The sequence below is a fragment of the Ursus arctos genome, chromosome Y, assembly GCF_023065955.2.
Source record: "Ursus arctos isolate Adak ecotype North America chromosome Y, UrsArc2.0, whole genome shotgun sequence".
NCBI lineage: Eukaryota > Metazoa > Chordata > Mammalia > Carnivora > Ursidae > Ursus > Ursus arctos.
This window is the reverse complement of record NC_079874.1, coordinates 26,527,896-26,542,293: the sequence shown is the minus strand read 5'-3', so window position 1 is coordinate 26,542,293 and position 14,398 is coordinate 26,527,896. Positions and strand designations below refer to the sequence as shown.

Sequence of the window (14,398 nt, the reverse complement as noted above, 5' to 3'; positions counted from 1 at the left end):
TTCACTTATAGGAACCAAGGTACCAGCTGGGAGTTTCCCCTTCACCTCCTTTGACCTGGCAAAACCTTGTTGCAATTGCAGAAGAGATGTCCTGGGGACTTTTGTAGACTTAGCCTCTCCACAGACATGAAAACATGATCCAAACATGATCCGAATCTTTTTTTTTTTTTTTTAAGTTTTGTTTTCCACATTCTTCAGAAACATCTCTTGCATACAATGGGAGATACCTCTTTATTTAAAAACAAAAAAACAAAAGGCAAAATCGTGAGAACCATCATGCTTTTTGGTCACACACTAGATTGGAAAAAACTGAAAATGTTAAGTGGTTTCTATGTAAGTAACTAAATGCATGTTAACTTCTGTTAATTCTCCCAGCAGTCAAAGCTTTTGTGGAGAGGGAGGATGGATTTCCTTGCACGGATTACAATTTATTTTTGCAAAATTGTGCTTTCCCCGTGGGTTGATGGCTCAGTTTTCCTGACAACTTTATTTTTTTTTTAAGGATTTTATTTATTTATTTGTCAGAGAGAGAGAGAGTGTACAAGCAGGGGGAGCATCAGGCAGAGGCCGAGGGAGAAGCAGATTCCCCGCTGAGCAAGGAGCCCAGACATGGGGCTCCATCCCAGGACCCTGGGATCATGACCTGAGCCAAAGGCATCAGATGCTTAACCAACTGAGTCAGCCAGGTACCCCTCCTGAAGACTTTAAAATGCAACAGACGACCCAGTAAACTCTAGTACGGTGGTATCAAAAACATGTTTACAATGGATCGTGCAGATTAAAAAGCACGGTCCTTTCCTGCATGATGAATAAACTGAAACGTGCCGTTCATCGTAAAGCAGAGAGATATGTATGCCTTAGCTTATTTTAGCTTCTTTATTTTGTTGTGTTGGTCCTTCCGTCCGTGTGTCTGCTTTCTGTGTTGTACTTGGAAGGCTGCTCATTGCCCATGTCATCTTTGGGAGCAGACCCAGCTCTGTGGTTCAGCCTGAGCAGCTCTCATTTTCTTCCCTAGCTCCGACCTGGTCCCTGGGAGCGTGAGGGTGATGCACCGTCCCCTTCCTGCGGGTTGCCTCTGTGGGCCCCTACAGCCGCTGGTGGCTAGGGCTGGGTCTCAAAGGGATGTGTGCAGGCAAGCCATGACGGACGCTCGAGGTCACCACTGGCAGAACTAGTCAGGCTTTGTGGGGAGTTTGGAGAGCCCATGATGCTCTCTCCAAGGGCAAGCATTCCTTGCATGGCTCGCCATTCCTTTAGCTGGAGAACTTGCAGGGGACCGGCTTCAGACATAATGGTGGCAGGGCAGAGGGTTATGCATCAAAGTATGCATACCTTTCCGTATGTGTAAGCACATGTATCTGTACTTTATTATATATCATATGTGGGCTTTGTATTTATACTCTTTGTGGATATGCATGAATGCTTCAAGTAAAGATGGTGACTCATTGCCAACCATGAGATTAGAGGGTTGGAACTTCCAGTCCCACCCGTGATCTGGGGATGAGAGAGCTCTGGAGGTTGAGTCAGTCCCCAGTGGTCAGTGATTTAATCAGTCATGCCTATGTGATGAAGTCTCCATAAAACCCGAAAAGGATGGGGTTCAGAGAGCTTTTGGTGAACCCTTGGAGGTGCCTGGGGAATGTTGCCCAGAAGCTCCATGCCTTTTCCCTATACCTTGCCCTCTGCGTCTGTTTCATGAGGATGTTACTCTGATCCTTTGTCATATCCAGTGAAGAGTAAGTACACCGTTTCTCTGAGCTCTGCGAGCCACTCTAGCAAATTAATGGAACCCAAGAGGCGGTGGTGGGAGCAGCTCAGTCAGGGAGCACAGGTGACAAGCTCAGCTTGCAGTTGGCTTCTGATGGTGGGAGGAGCAGGCTTATACACTGGCGCTTCACCTGTGGGATCTGACACATCTCCAGGTAGATGTGTCAGAGTGGAGTTGACTTGTAGGACACCCAGCGAGGTGGGAGCATCACTTCGTGGTGTGGGAAAATCCACAAATAGGAACTGGTGTCAGAATCATGATCCCAAATGCCTTACCTCCAAATACCATCCCACTGGGGATGAGGGCTTTGACCTGTGAATTTTGTGGGGGACCAGGGACGGGGAGCAAACTTTCAGTCCATTATAGAGTGTTATTTTGTCTTTTGCCAGTGAGTTATTTTCAGGTTTCATAACATACACCTGTAGTTACTTCTCTGCTGGATAGGGTGACCAGGTTGTCCTAGCATGCCTGGACTATCAGTTTCACGCTGAAAGCCTTGATCCCCAGAAACCACTCAGCCATGGGCTCAGAGAAGACACTTGGCCACACGTAGGTTAGGACTGAGCCAACAGTCTCAGCAAGGTGGCCTTCCCTTAGCTGCCCCCAGCGTAAGGTACAGGTAGGTTACAGGTTAAGACTGAGCCAACAGTCTCAGCAAGGTGGCCTTCCCTTAGCTGCCCCTAGTGTAAGGTACAGATAGGTTATGGGTTAGGACTGAGCCAGCAGTCTCAGCAAGGTAGCAGAGCGGTGATAGGGTCCATCTGTTCTGGCCTTGAAGCAAGGGGAGGGTGTGGTTGGGGACAGAAGGCTGAAACGCATGTCACTGTCAGTGATCGTGGGGACATGCCTCTGAGGACTGGAAGGGCAGGTTATTGTATGGACCTCCATACCTCAGTGTCCACGTGGGTCAGTCTTCCCTGCAACGTGGGTATAAGCTTCATGCCTCACAGTGGAACAGCATACCGTTCAAGGAGACTTTACAGGTGACTCCCCGGGCCTCGGCATGTGGGTAGAGATGCAAAAAGTAAGTGCAGAAGTCACCCACCCACATACCCCTAGTCCAGGCTTTCCCCTCCACGGTGTTGATCATTTGGGCAGGAAAATTAACGTGGGCTGAGTTATGTTTCCCAAAGTTCATGCATTGGAAGCCCCAACCCCCAGAACCTCCTAAAGTGACTGCATTTGGAGATGGGGTCTTTAAAGGGGTAACGAAGTAAATACTGGGGAATGGGCCCTGATCCAATCCAAAGGGTGTCCTTATAAGAGGACACAGACCCACGCAGGGAGGACAACCACGTGAGGACACGGGGAGAGATGGCATCTTACACACCCAGGAGAGAGGAGGCCTCCAGAGAAACCAATCCTACGCCCGCCTGGATCTTGGATTTCTAGCCTGTGGTGATTTGTAGTGGCGGTGGTAGCCGATTAACACAGTAATGCTGTGTGGTGGGGACCGTCCTGTACCTCATGGGGTATTTATCAGTATCACTAGTCTCTACCTGGTAGAGGCCAGTAGCACCTCCTAAAGTGAAAGTATGTATGTAGGTATGTACTGTATGTCTGTCTGTCCATCCACCCATCCACCCATCCAACCGCACACCCATCCGTGCATCCGTACACACATACATGCACACATACTGCAGTCATATGTTGGAATCCAGCAGCCTACTGAAACAAGAAAGCAGGTTCGGACGTTCAGAGGTTCTGACCCATATATGCAGTACCTTGGACCGTGGCCCTTGACTCCAAGAAGTCATGATGCAGTTTGAAGAGCCCTCTGACTTGGATGCAAGAGGGAGAGAACAAGAACATACTCCCTGTGCAGCTAAAAAGTTTCACCACTCATTTTTATAACATTTTCCTGGCAAACACATGCTCATTGCTGCATGGACAGTGAGGCCTTCCATGCCTGTAGAACAGTTGCTGTCTTGCTCACAAAGAGAGACCCTAGGTGAGCAAGATCACTGTGAGTTGCTGAGGCCATGAAGCCCCGTGGAGAACGAGAATGTGTGTCTCTAGTTGTGAGTGTGCTGTGCCCATGTTCCATGACCTTTTCCTTCAAGTCTGGACCTCCAGGTCCCAGGTGGCATGCATGGATGCCCGTGCTGTCTGTGGCTGGGTGCAGGTGGACTGTGTCTGCTCCAGCCCTGGGTGCTTTCAAGGCCTTGGCCCCTCACTCCACCCTAAGGAGATGGTGTCTGCATTGCATTCAGGCTCACGATGGGTCTGCAGGTGGGACTTCCTGTAACAACACTGGGCATCTGAAGGGACCCTGATTTTCATTGCTAAATGCAGATTCACGTTCCTTCCCTTTCTTCCCGCATGTAGCTGGCCTGGGAGTAGGGAACTCGGGGGCCCCTTCTTGGGAGGCCTTGGGTGTATTCCCCACTCTGCCCTCATTTCCCCACAAGTTCAGGCAGCTCTGGAACGGAGGCTTGGCGTATGTCAATGGCTGAACTTGCCGCTCCTGGCATTTTCCCTCCGGGATGTGGGTGATGCTTTGCAGAGAGGGTCATTATTCTTGATATTCTTTGCTATCAGACTACAGTCTAGAGGACTTGCCTCCAGGAGAGGAGCCAAGCTTGCTGCTCACTGTGATAGACAACACACGTCCGCAGGGCAGCGTCATGTGAGCTCTTGCCAGACATGCACATGTCAGGCCCCACCCAGACCCACCGAATCAGCCAGGTGCCCAGGTGGTCACGGATCCCCTCCTGGGACATGCTGGGTACTCACTCTGCTGTGGTATGGGGGCATAGGAGAACCTCTGCTGGTGTTATCGTTATGAAAAAGGGTAGGAAGCAACTTAGGCCTTATCAGTGTGTATTATCTGCATGGACACTGGTGGGTGATCTCCACGGTGGGTGGTCATGTGTCCTGATCAGCTTTCCCTGTATCTTGGGGAACATAACGGGGGATTCAGGTGGCGTCCATGCCCTCGACTCTTTTATTTGATTTCAGGTTAATGCAATGTATGTTTTGGGTTAAGTGTATTTGTAGGTTCTTTATTTCATTTTTAAATCAGCCCTTACAAGATGGATAAAGGGCTTAGAGAAACTTCTCTGACAAAAGTACGAAGCAAATCTAAGTTAATGCCAAGGAAAGGTAACTTCTGGCATGAACTTTATAACTTTCACCGATGAGGAAAAACACACGTGGCATATAAGTGTATAAGTAGATAGCACTCATCCAAAATTGCATGTATGGAGGGAGGAGGAACGCTCAAAAACTGGGGGGATTGAGGTCCATCGTCTAGAGTTGCCTCTCTCCCCTTGGGATCCTTCGGTGACCAGACATGACCTTGGACGTCTGAGGGAGGGGCCCGAGGTTCATTGTACCCCCCTGGTAGGAGCCCTGTTCACCACTGGGATACATGGCACCCAACTAGGTCTCCTGCCCTCTCCCTCTCACCCTCCCTCTCATTTTTAATTCTTCCCCTCCCGATTTTTAGGGTCTGGCTAAATCATCCGGCAGAGTGATCTCCCTCCAGGACCTGTTAGGGGTAGCCGTGTCCGTGGCGGATATGCCTGGGGAGGTCGGCCTCTTGCTTCCTTCCGTCTCTTCCCCTGATTCACAGGAGTGGTGCCCAGGGCCCTGTGTGCTGGATCTCCTCCCGATGGACAGAGTCCCCACTCAGCCTCACCTCGCAGAGCACACATCTTGCACAGGGCTACTCTGATAAAACCACCACGGGCTTGTCGGAAAGGCTTTGATCCCACGTGGCGGGTTATACACAATGCAGGGGGCCCCACTCAGTTCTTGGAAATAGTTATGCAAGACAGGTGTTGGGAGTCCACAGGAAGGAATGATTTGGTGTTTGTGGTCAAAATTGGGTTTCCGTTGCATCACAAGTGTAGTAAAAGCCATCAGCCCTCCAATGAGGAGGACATGTTCACTGGTTTATATAAACCATGTCAACAATCTCGCTGGGGAGGCGGTGTAATTATTCTTAAGTATAAATGAGCTAATGCAGCTCGAGAGAGGTTGGCTGCCTCGCCTCAGGCCACACACCTGAGAAGGAGCAGGGTGGAGTCCTAGCCCAAATTGATCTGGCTTCCTCGAAAAGAACGCACAAGCAGCACTGTCTATTTTTATACTTTTCTAGATACTTTCTATTTTTTTTTAAGATTTTATTTATTTATTAGAGAGAGACAGAGAGCACAAGCAGGGGGAGCAGGAGAGAGAAAGGGAGAAGCAGGCTCCCCGCAGAGCAGGGAGCTCCCTGTGGGGCATGATCCCAGGACCCCGGAGTCATGACCTGGGCCAAAGGCAGATGCTTCACTGACTGAGTCACCCACATGCTCCTTTACATACTTTTAAATGTCTTATATTGTGGATAAGTAATCAAAACCATAACTAATGTGAAAATCAAATATATTTATTTGTACCAAAAAAAAAAAAAAAAGGAAATAAATATTGTGGAGACCACCAGCAAAAAAAAAATAAATAAATAACAAGAAACAGTAAGAATAAAAAAAGAAAAAGGTCCAAAAAATAACCAAGAAGAAAATGAATTTTTTTTTTTAATTTTTTTTTTCTTGTGCAGTTTGGGTATAAATCTATAATGGCAGTTGGGGAGGAGGAATTTTACTCACCTCTTCCTAGACTCTTCCACCTGCTGTCAGAATTAACTTGCCATGAGACAGATTAGCAGGAGAAAAATCAAATTTAATTTCATAGGTACAGGAACCCCACATTCGTGAGAGTTTCCAAGTCGGAAAGGTAACATGAAGTGTTTGTGCCATCCTGAGCTGAGGAATGGGATGGGGACCTCGAAGGGGAGGAGGGCAGTTCACGGCAGCTGGCACAGCAGAGTAGATCTACATTGTGAATTGTACAGAATGAGACTTTTTAGAACTTGCAACAGTGAAGATTTTAGGAATCTAAAGAGCAGGGGCATGTTCTGTGTGTAGATAATCTAGGGGTGTGTGTGTGTGTGTGTGTGTGTGTAGGAGGGGGTGTTTCTTTTGTGTTTTTTTAAGTCATCTCTGTGCCCAGCGTGGGGCTTGAACTCACAACCCCGAGATCAAGAGTTGTATGCTCTACTGACTGAGCCAGCCAGATGCCCCTCATTGTGTGTTTTTAAGAAACTTGAGGAAATATATATAATATTTAAATTTGTCTTCCATATATACATATTAATATGTCATACATTACATATAAATGTGTGCATTTGTGGTTTTTAGAAACCTACGAATAGAAGTCATAGCATATCATTTCAGCAGGCTGATTTAACACGTACACGTGCGTCATCTATGCAAGCAGATGCGTGTGTGTCCTTCAGAGGAAAGTTTTCTCTGTATAACATGGGTGTCTATCTGTGTGTATATAATTGCACAGATTTAAGAGTTTTGTAATAGTTTACGTAAAATGGGGGCATCAAACAGGTACCACAAACGTGTTTTCTTCTTTTGTGGACACACTTCCATTGACTATGTTTGTCACCTGCCACGATATTTAACGTGCAAGGGAGAACATTTGAAAAGCATGTATTACTTTTTTTTTTTTTAAGATTTTATTTATTTATTTGACAGAGAGAGACAGCCAGTGAGAGAGGGAACACAAGCAGGGGGAGTGGGAGAAGGAGAAGCAGGCTCCTAGCGGAGCAGAGAGCCCGATGCGGGACTCGATCCCAGGACCCTGGGATCACGCCCTGAGCCGAAGGCAGACGCTTGACGACTGAGCCACCCAGGTGCCCCTGAAAAGCATGTATTTCGAGTCTGTTCCCCAGGGCCATTTCAACTACTCTGGATGAACCTTAGACGTAGTCAGTTCCTGTGAGTCCTTCCTCCTGCAGTGGACCACAGTGCCATTTAAGGGAAGGTGATACACCAGCACTTCGTTATGGGTTTAATGATAAAGCTTCAAGCCCGAGAATGTATTACATCAAAGAGCCCTGTGTAATTCACACACAGTGCTCATCAACAATGAGAAGTGCGTGGTAATCGAAAACCATAAATGACCAGAAACACCTACCCGGAAACAACTGAGAAATTTCCATCTGCTTTCTTTGTTTGGCACCCGCCCGCCTTAGATATGAATTGCATGGGGGGCGGGGTGCTTCCGGGAACATTCATCGTGATCACCAGGGAGGGTCTCAAGACAAGAGATGGTTTAGCGTTTCTGGGCGTTACGAAGGTGGTGGGTGGCTTGCTGGAGAACAGCCAGGCTCATCCTGGGTGTACAGAGAGCTACACGCAGCTCGTGCTGGGTCGCAGTAGATCATACAACAGGAAGACTGCATTGTGGATTCTGACTCCACACCCTGTCCTCCCCATATGGCTAAGACAGGAACCCTTCTGTGAGCGCCATGTTGCTGGTCCAGTTGCCTGATTTGCATTGAGATGCTTGCTCCTTGATTCAAGGCCCTAATGACCAAGCGTTGGTCTTTAGGTCCGGTCTTGGAGAATGAGTCTTTGCTTGCTAATCCCCGAATGACTGCATTGCGCCCTAGTTCTGTGGGAGTCGAGAATTTTCCAGCCACCGTCTCTCCATTGGACTCTTCCTCTGTAGAGATGCATACCCGGTTTTGGCTTGAGGGTTCCCGTGTGATGCCTTTGGTGGTTAGCCCGGTGAGAGGGCTGTCAGACACCAGTTAGGTTCAGCACTGAACAACTTCCTGAAGTTGTTCACAAATTCCTACGTGAATTAATAAAACAAAGCCTCTTCTTTTCATGACCCCAAAGCAGAGTGGTTTACATAGTTTGAACAAGTGGAATATTTTCACTTCCATACACTAAAATTTTCCAACAAGGAGGGTTTGTTTAACTGCCAGGCATTGTGCCCTGGGCTGTTGTCCCTAATCAGTAAGCTTCCCTGGAACATAGGGTTCTGCCTACTGCAGAAAAGAGGGCTGGTGCTCAGAGAGGTTAAGTGCTTTTCTGAGGTCACACAGCGAGCCAGTACCAGGGTCAGAACTGAATTCGTACCCATCTGCCTCCAAGTCCTCCTTGCACTTTCTAAGATAAATCATCCTGTGGGGATATGTATCATAGTAAGGTACTAGGTTGAAAGCATCGGGAGAGGGGCAAAGAAAGAAAGTGTGTCGGGGGGAATCTTTGATGTAGGTAGCCTGGATCCCCCCGGGTTCCGTGGCCCTGTAGCAGGGGTGCAGAAGGAGACAGGAGGGGTTTGTGAGGGGATTTCTTTAGCACTGGTGTCCCGCCCATGCCCCGAGGGTGCTGTGCTCCTGTCTACCCCCCAGAGGAGGATTCAACGAGACTCCGTACAAAGGAGTCTCTCTGGGCACAAGGGGCTGATCCCGTGTGAGGAAGTTGGAGAGGCTCCAGGCGCTGATAGAGGCTGACTCTGGACAGCAAAGATACACAACCCGACCGCCTCAGTGACAGACGGGGACTAGCCTGGGGGAAGGCTTGCAGCCACAGCGCAGTAAGACATCTTCCAAGGACGAGGGAGGAGTCACCTGGATGGCTCCCAAGAACTCGTCTCCACTGTGCCTGAAGCCATCTCTCAGTAGGACCCTTGACAGGAGCACTTTCTGCCCCTTTGGTCCCATCTTTCCCTGCACACTCCATGCCTTGGGACCATAGCAGCAGCTAAGAGTGGGCTGGGCTGTGAATGAGAAAGCCAGAAGCGGCTCTCCACATGCACCCCTCCGGGACCACGAAAGCCGCGCTTTTGCTGGGGGTGACTCACCCGGGAATTAAAGGGGTAGCAGCATTTCAGTATTGTCCTAGACGTTGCATACTGAGCTTTATGGCGTTCAGCGGCTGGAAGCATCCAGAGGCATGTTAGAATTTGGACCACGAGCTTATATAACACATCTGTCGTACAGATAAGTTTCACAGAGACTCTGGGAGACCAGATGTCACTTTGCAATGACATCCGGGTCCTGCTCATTCAGGATGAAATATCTCTCCAGGTTTCGGGGTGCCACTAGTATCTGGGGTTACTGTTAAGAATGGGAAATACGTTCGCACCTGCTACGTCATGTGTGAATTATTGGAGTGCCTGCCAGGACCCGGAGGCACACAAAATCATTAAAAATGAGCAGTGTTTTATTCATAGACGTGGAGTAATGAAAACAAAGACGCAGAGGGTGGTTTTCCCTTTTTTTTCCCTTCTTCTTCTTCTAAACGAAACACAATGAATGACGTGAAAGGAAATATAGAAAGAGAAAAACCCGGGAACTTCTGTTTTTTTTTTTTTTTTCTGTTTTTCCCTGGTGTGTGATTTCCCCCCAGGACGTAGGAGCAGGGCCTCCCGTGCTCGTGTCATCACGGTGCTGTCATATCTGCCTGCTTGCCACCCACGGAGCTTGGTGGTGTCCTTGCTCACCGCCTAACCCTCGGTGTTGACAAGGAGAATGAATTCCTCGGGGCGCTGTGTGATGTGTGGGTAGGTGTAAGTCACCTAACAGACAGCCTTGCAGGGCTCGTGCGCAGCAGGCTATCTGCAGAGCGTTCAAAACGTCTGCCCCGCCATTAGCACCCTCAGCCGCGTCCCCAGTCCTTAGTGCTAGAATACAGCACGTCAGCAGGTGTCCGCCCTCCGTCCCCCGCCCGCACGCACAGTCCTTCCCCACCTTCCTCACCAACACCTGCTCTGGGTTCTGCGGTGCACGTCCGGTGTTGTTGTTTGTTTGTTTTCCACCTGAGCATGCCGACAGGTGAACAAAGGTTGCAGTGAAGCGTTTGAAACTGATACACGTCTTGAATGAGCTGATAGCTAACTTGCAATTAGCGTGTTCTGTGCAGGAAGTGCAGTTGCCCTCTGATTGAGACGTAAACCATGCAGGGTGTGAGGAAGGACCAAGAGGACACATAGAAGCAGTTAAATAACTTTTTTATGATGGATTCGCCCATCACCCCGTGATGACTCTATGTTCAAGGAGGGTCAGTGGAAGCTGGCCAGGCTGTCTCATTGTTATTCACACCCCGGGAGCTTTGGGCTGGGTGCCGTCCAGCATGGTTCCTTGAAAAGCTCTGTGAGATCTTTGGAGGAAGGGTATCGTGTCTGAGTCCCCTAGCGAGCGCCTCGTAGGAACTGGTGAGTTGGATTCATTTTTTGTCGTGGTTTCTCTGCTGCTGAGATATTGAGATACGTGATGTCTGGCAAACGGCTACCGGGGAAATAGTCTAACGTTGCTGCTTCAGACGAAATCTTAAAGTTTCTTTTTCTGCCCCTTTCTGGGATACTTAAAACAGGGGGAGAGTTAATTAAAGAAGCTGTCGAGCTAAGTCTTAGCTACGGGAGATAGCATTTTCGGGGATCCTCAGGGGGAATAATGAAAGCGTGTACCTTCTTACCTGTTGTGTGACATTTTTTAAAAACCTGTGGAACTGCCTGCAAGAATTCATCTGTTTTCATTTGTTCCTTTGCCCTGAAACAGGGAGGTCTTTTCGGGAGAGGAAAGCGATTGCCAAATACTTTCTTTTCTTTCCTTTTTTCTTTTCTTTTGTTTTCTTTTCTTTTGTTTTCTTTTCTTTTTTCTTCTTTCTGGATTAAAGTGGTAGTTTGAAAACACACGGTGGATACAAAGAATAATGGAGAGCCCAGAGGCAAGAAACCCAAGAGGAAATGGGCAAATAAAGAGGTGGACTTTGTGCTGTAGCTTACTCAGAGGAGAAATTGAATTAGCTTTATGTATCAAAATATTAGAACCAGTGCTTCCAAGTTAGAATGAATGTGAATAAGGTGTATGTGCCATCAAGCCTATGCCAGCAAACATTGGTATTATCCTAAGCTTATGACTCATTGCTTTCCTAAAGAGTAAATTTGACACAGAATTCATGGCAGGTCTCTTTTCTTAAGCTTTTTAAAATTTTTTTTTGAAATATTTGGGGTGCCTGGTTGGCTCAGTCGGTTAAGCGGCTACCTTGGGCTCCGGTCGTGATCCCAGGGTCATGGGTTCCAGCCCCACGTCAGACTCCCGGCTCGGTGGGGAACCTGCTTCTCCGTCTCCCTCTGCTGCACCCGCTCGCTCTCTCTCTCGTCAAATAAGTAAAACCTTTAAAAAACATATATTTTTTGAAATACTTATTTTAAGCGTGTGGATACAAAATCTGTCATGAACCCCTTAAAGCAGAACACAAGTGATCCCAGTTGGTAGCTATGTGGCTTAACACGCAGCGTTGGTTTTGCTCTAGGCTGCGGTGTTCATTACTCCACTGTCGGAAATTGTGTTGGGCCATGTAGACTGTCTTTACAAAGGATCAGGGTTAAGCAAGGAATGTTACGCAGCTCAGAAATTGACCACTCTTTATTCTGAAAATGTAAATTGCTTACAGGAGAGAAGCATGGGGGAGGGCGTGACCTTTGTAATGCATGCCCTATGTAATCTAGCAATCGTGAGCCGGCCAAATGTATGATTTTTTTTTTTTTAATTTTTTTGCAAAGAGAGGTGGTAAGGCATGTGTATAATCCCTTCCAGATAAACCCTCCATGCTACTGTCTAAGTTAATTATGATGTCGAGGGCTTGCCTGCTGCTTCTCTGGGTATCAGCATTTTTCTTTTTAGATTTACTTATTTATCTGAGAGAGAGAGAGAGAGAGAGAGAGAGAGAAGGCGGAGGGGCAGAGGGAGAGGCTCTGAGCGCCCAGCCTGAGGCAGGGCTCGATCCCATGACCTAAGCCGAAATCAAGCATCAGACCTTGAACCCACTGTGCGAGCCAGGCACCCCTCGACCTTTTTCAGGTATGCATGGATTCCATCCTCTGAGCTAAGCCTTGAGGATTGAATGGGAGGGGTGATAAAACGAATTGTCTTTGGAAATGATGTCACCTAAAATGGTGAAACTTTTAGACGATTCCACTTTATGGTCATTTAGGACAGGCACTCTCTGTCTCGACAATCCCACGATCGTACCTGACAGATTATCCGTATGAATTGGTGTCTACAGTAACGTTAATATTTACCCACCAAGAAATTGCCCCATTTTCATTTATAATGAGATTATAGCCTAACAACTGATGACGTCATGATCCAGAAATGTAAAAGCTTTCAGTGCTCGGGGGGAAAAATTTACAAGGGCTTCCTTGTATTTGCATTTAAAACTGAGCTGTACAGGGGGCCTCGGTGGCTCAGTCGTTGAGCGTCTGCCTTCGGCTCAGGGCGTGATCCTGGAGTCCTGGAATCGAGCCCCACATCAGGCTCCTCTGCTGGGAGCCTGCTTCTTCCTCTCCCACTCCCCTGCTTGTGTTCCCTGTCTCGCTGCCTGTCTCTCTCTCTGTCAAATAAATAAAATCTTAAAAAAGAAAAAAAAAAAAACACAACTGAGCAGTAAATGTCAGGCGTCCCTTGAAGGGCTGATTAAAGTAAACATGAAAAGTTTGTGGGTGAAAATCCGGAGGCCTGTTCTCCAGGCCACTCTCCATGTCTGTTGTTTTGTGTGTATCTTGTCCTCTCCTCATTGAAATTCCTACCTTGTTTGGAAATTAACCCTGTAAAACGTGGTCGCTGAGTCAACCAGCCCTTACCTAGCACCCTTGGGATTCAGGTAATGAAAGATTTTACAGTGATGAAACAGAAGTCCAGTCTTACCTCCAGAGTTGTCCAAATGGGAACACAAACACTGCTTGTAAATAGTGCAGGTCGCAATGTCAATAATAATTAAGTGCTCATTAAAAGGAGGAAGTACAGGGCAGAGACTCACATGGGGCAAATTCACTGTAGTGCCTTTGACTTTCCACTCTGATAGAAACCACAGAGGTGAGAGGGAGGGGGCCCGGGGTTCCTCTGAGCAGTTCCGGGACTGGGGGAGGCCTCGTCCATTGATGGGCACAGGACTGGGGTGTCCTCGGTTCCAAGTGATTTGTCTGCCCCGGCGTTTCTTAGTTTTCGCTCTGGAAGGCTCATTGCTATAGGGACTGACCTGCGTTTCTAGGATGTTGGGACTGTACCCAGGAGATGCCACAGCGCACCACCACCCCCGGTACAGAACTGTTTCCAGACATTCCAAGTGTTTCCTGGGCAGGAAAAGCCGCCCCCAGTGAAGAGACTTGCTGAGTGGAGGCGTGGAGATAAGCCTCGTCACCTCCTCTCAGCTGTTTGCCAGGTTCCAGGAAGCTCCATGATGTTGGAGGTTGTCCCAGCTGGTCTGACCTGAGTCACTATCAGACACAGGTTTCCTGTGTCCCCTATCTGTCACAAGGGAAGTGTGGGCTTACACAAGTTGAGGTGACTTGGCTAGCATCCTTTTGAGCATGGACGGGCTTCCCCACTGCCTGGTGTCTTGACTCCTTTCCTTTTTTTTTTTAAGATTTTATTTATTTATTTGAAAGAGAGGGAAAGAGAGAGCGCGAGCATGAGTTGGGGGGAGAGGCAGAGGGAGAAGCACACTCCCCGCTGAGCAGGGAGCCCGATAAGGGGCTTGATCCCAGGACCCTGAGCTGAAGGCAGATGCTTCACTGACTGAGCCCCCCAGGTGCCCCAAGACTCCTTTCCAAGTGCTCCCTTCTGCATTACGGATCTACAGCCCTTTGTCCATAATCAACAAGAACAAAGAAAACAAAAGGATTGCAAAGCAAGTTTTTTGGGTAGCTTGTTTTTGGCCGTTCTGCACCGATGAACGTAAACCGATGTAAACTTAAACAGTGTTTATTCATCCCACGGAATGCAGATACTCATTATAAATGTTTTGCTGCAGAACTATTCCTATGAGTGAGTGC

The 14,398-nt window shown here is 48.1% G+C and overlaps 1 protein-coding gene across 1 annotated transcript in view; it reads left to right on the top strand.

Annotated features, from left to right (window-relative positions):
- The first annotated feature begins 10,421 nt into the window (after positions 1-10,421).
- Positions 10,422-14,398, top strand: part of LOC113240763 (steryl-sulfatase) — a 151,358-nt gene continuing 147,381 nt past the window's right edge. Inside the window, 1 exon segment of the mRNA XM_026478173.4 lies at positions 10,422-10,777. The gene's annotated coding sequence lies outside the window, so the exon portion shown is untranslated.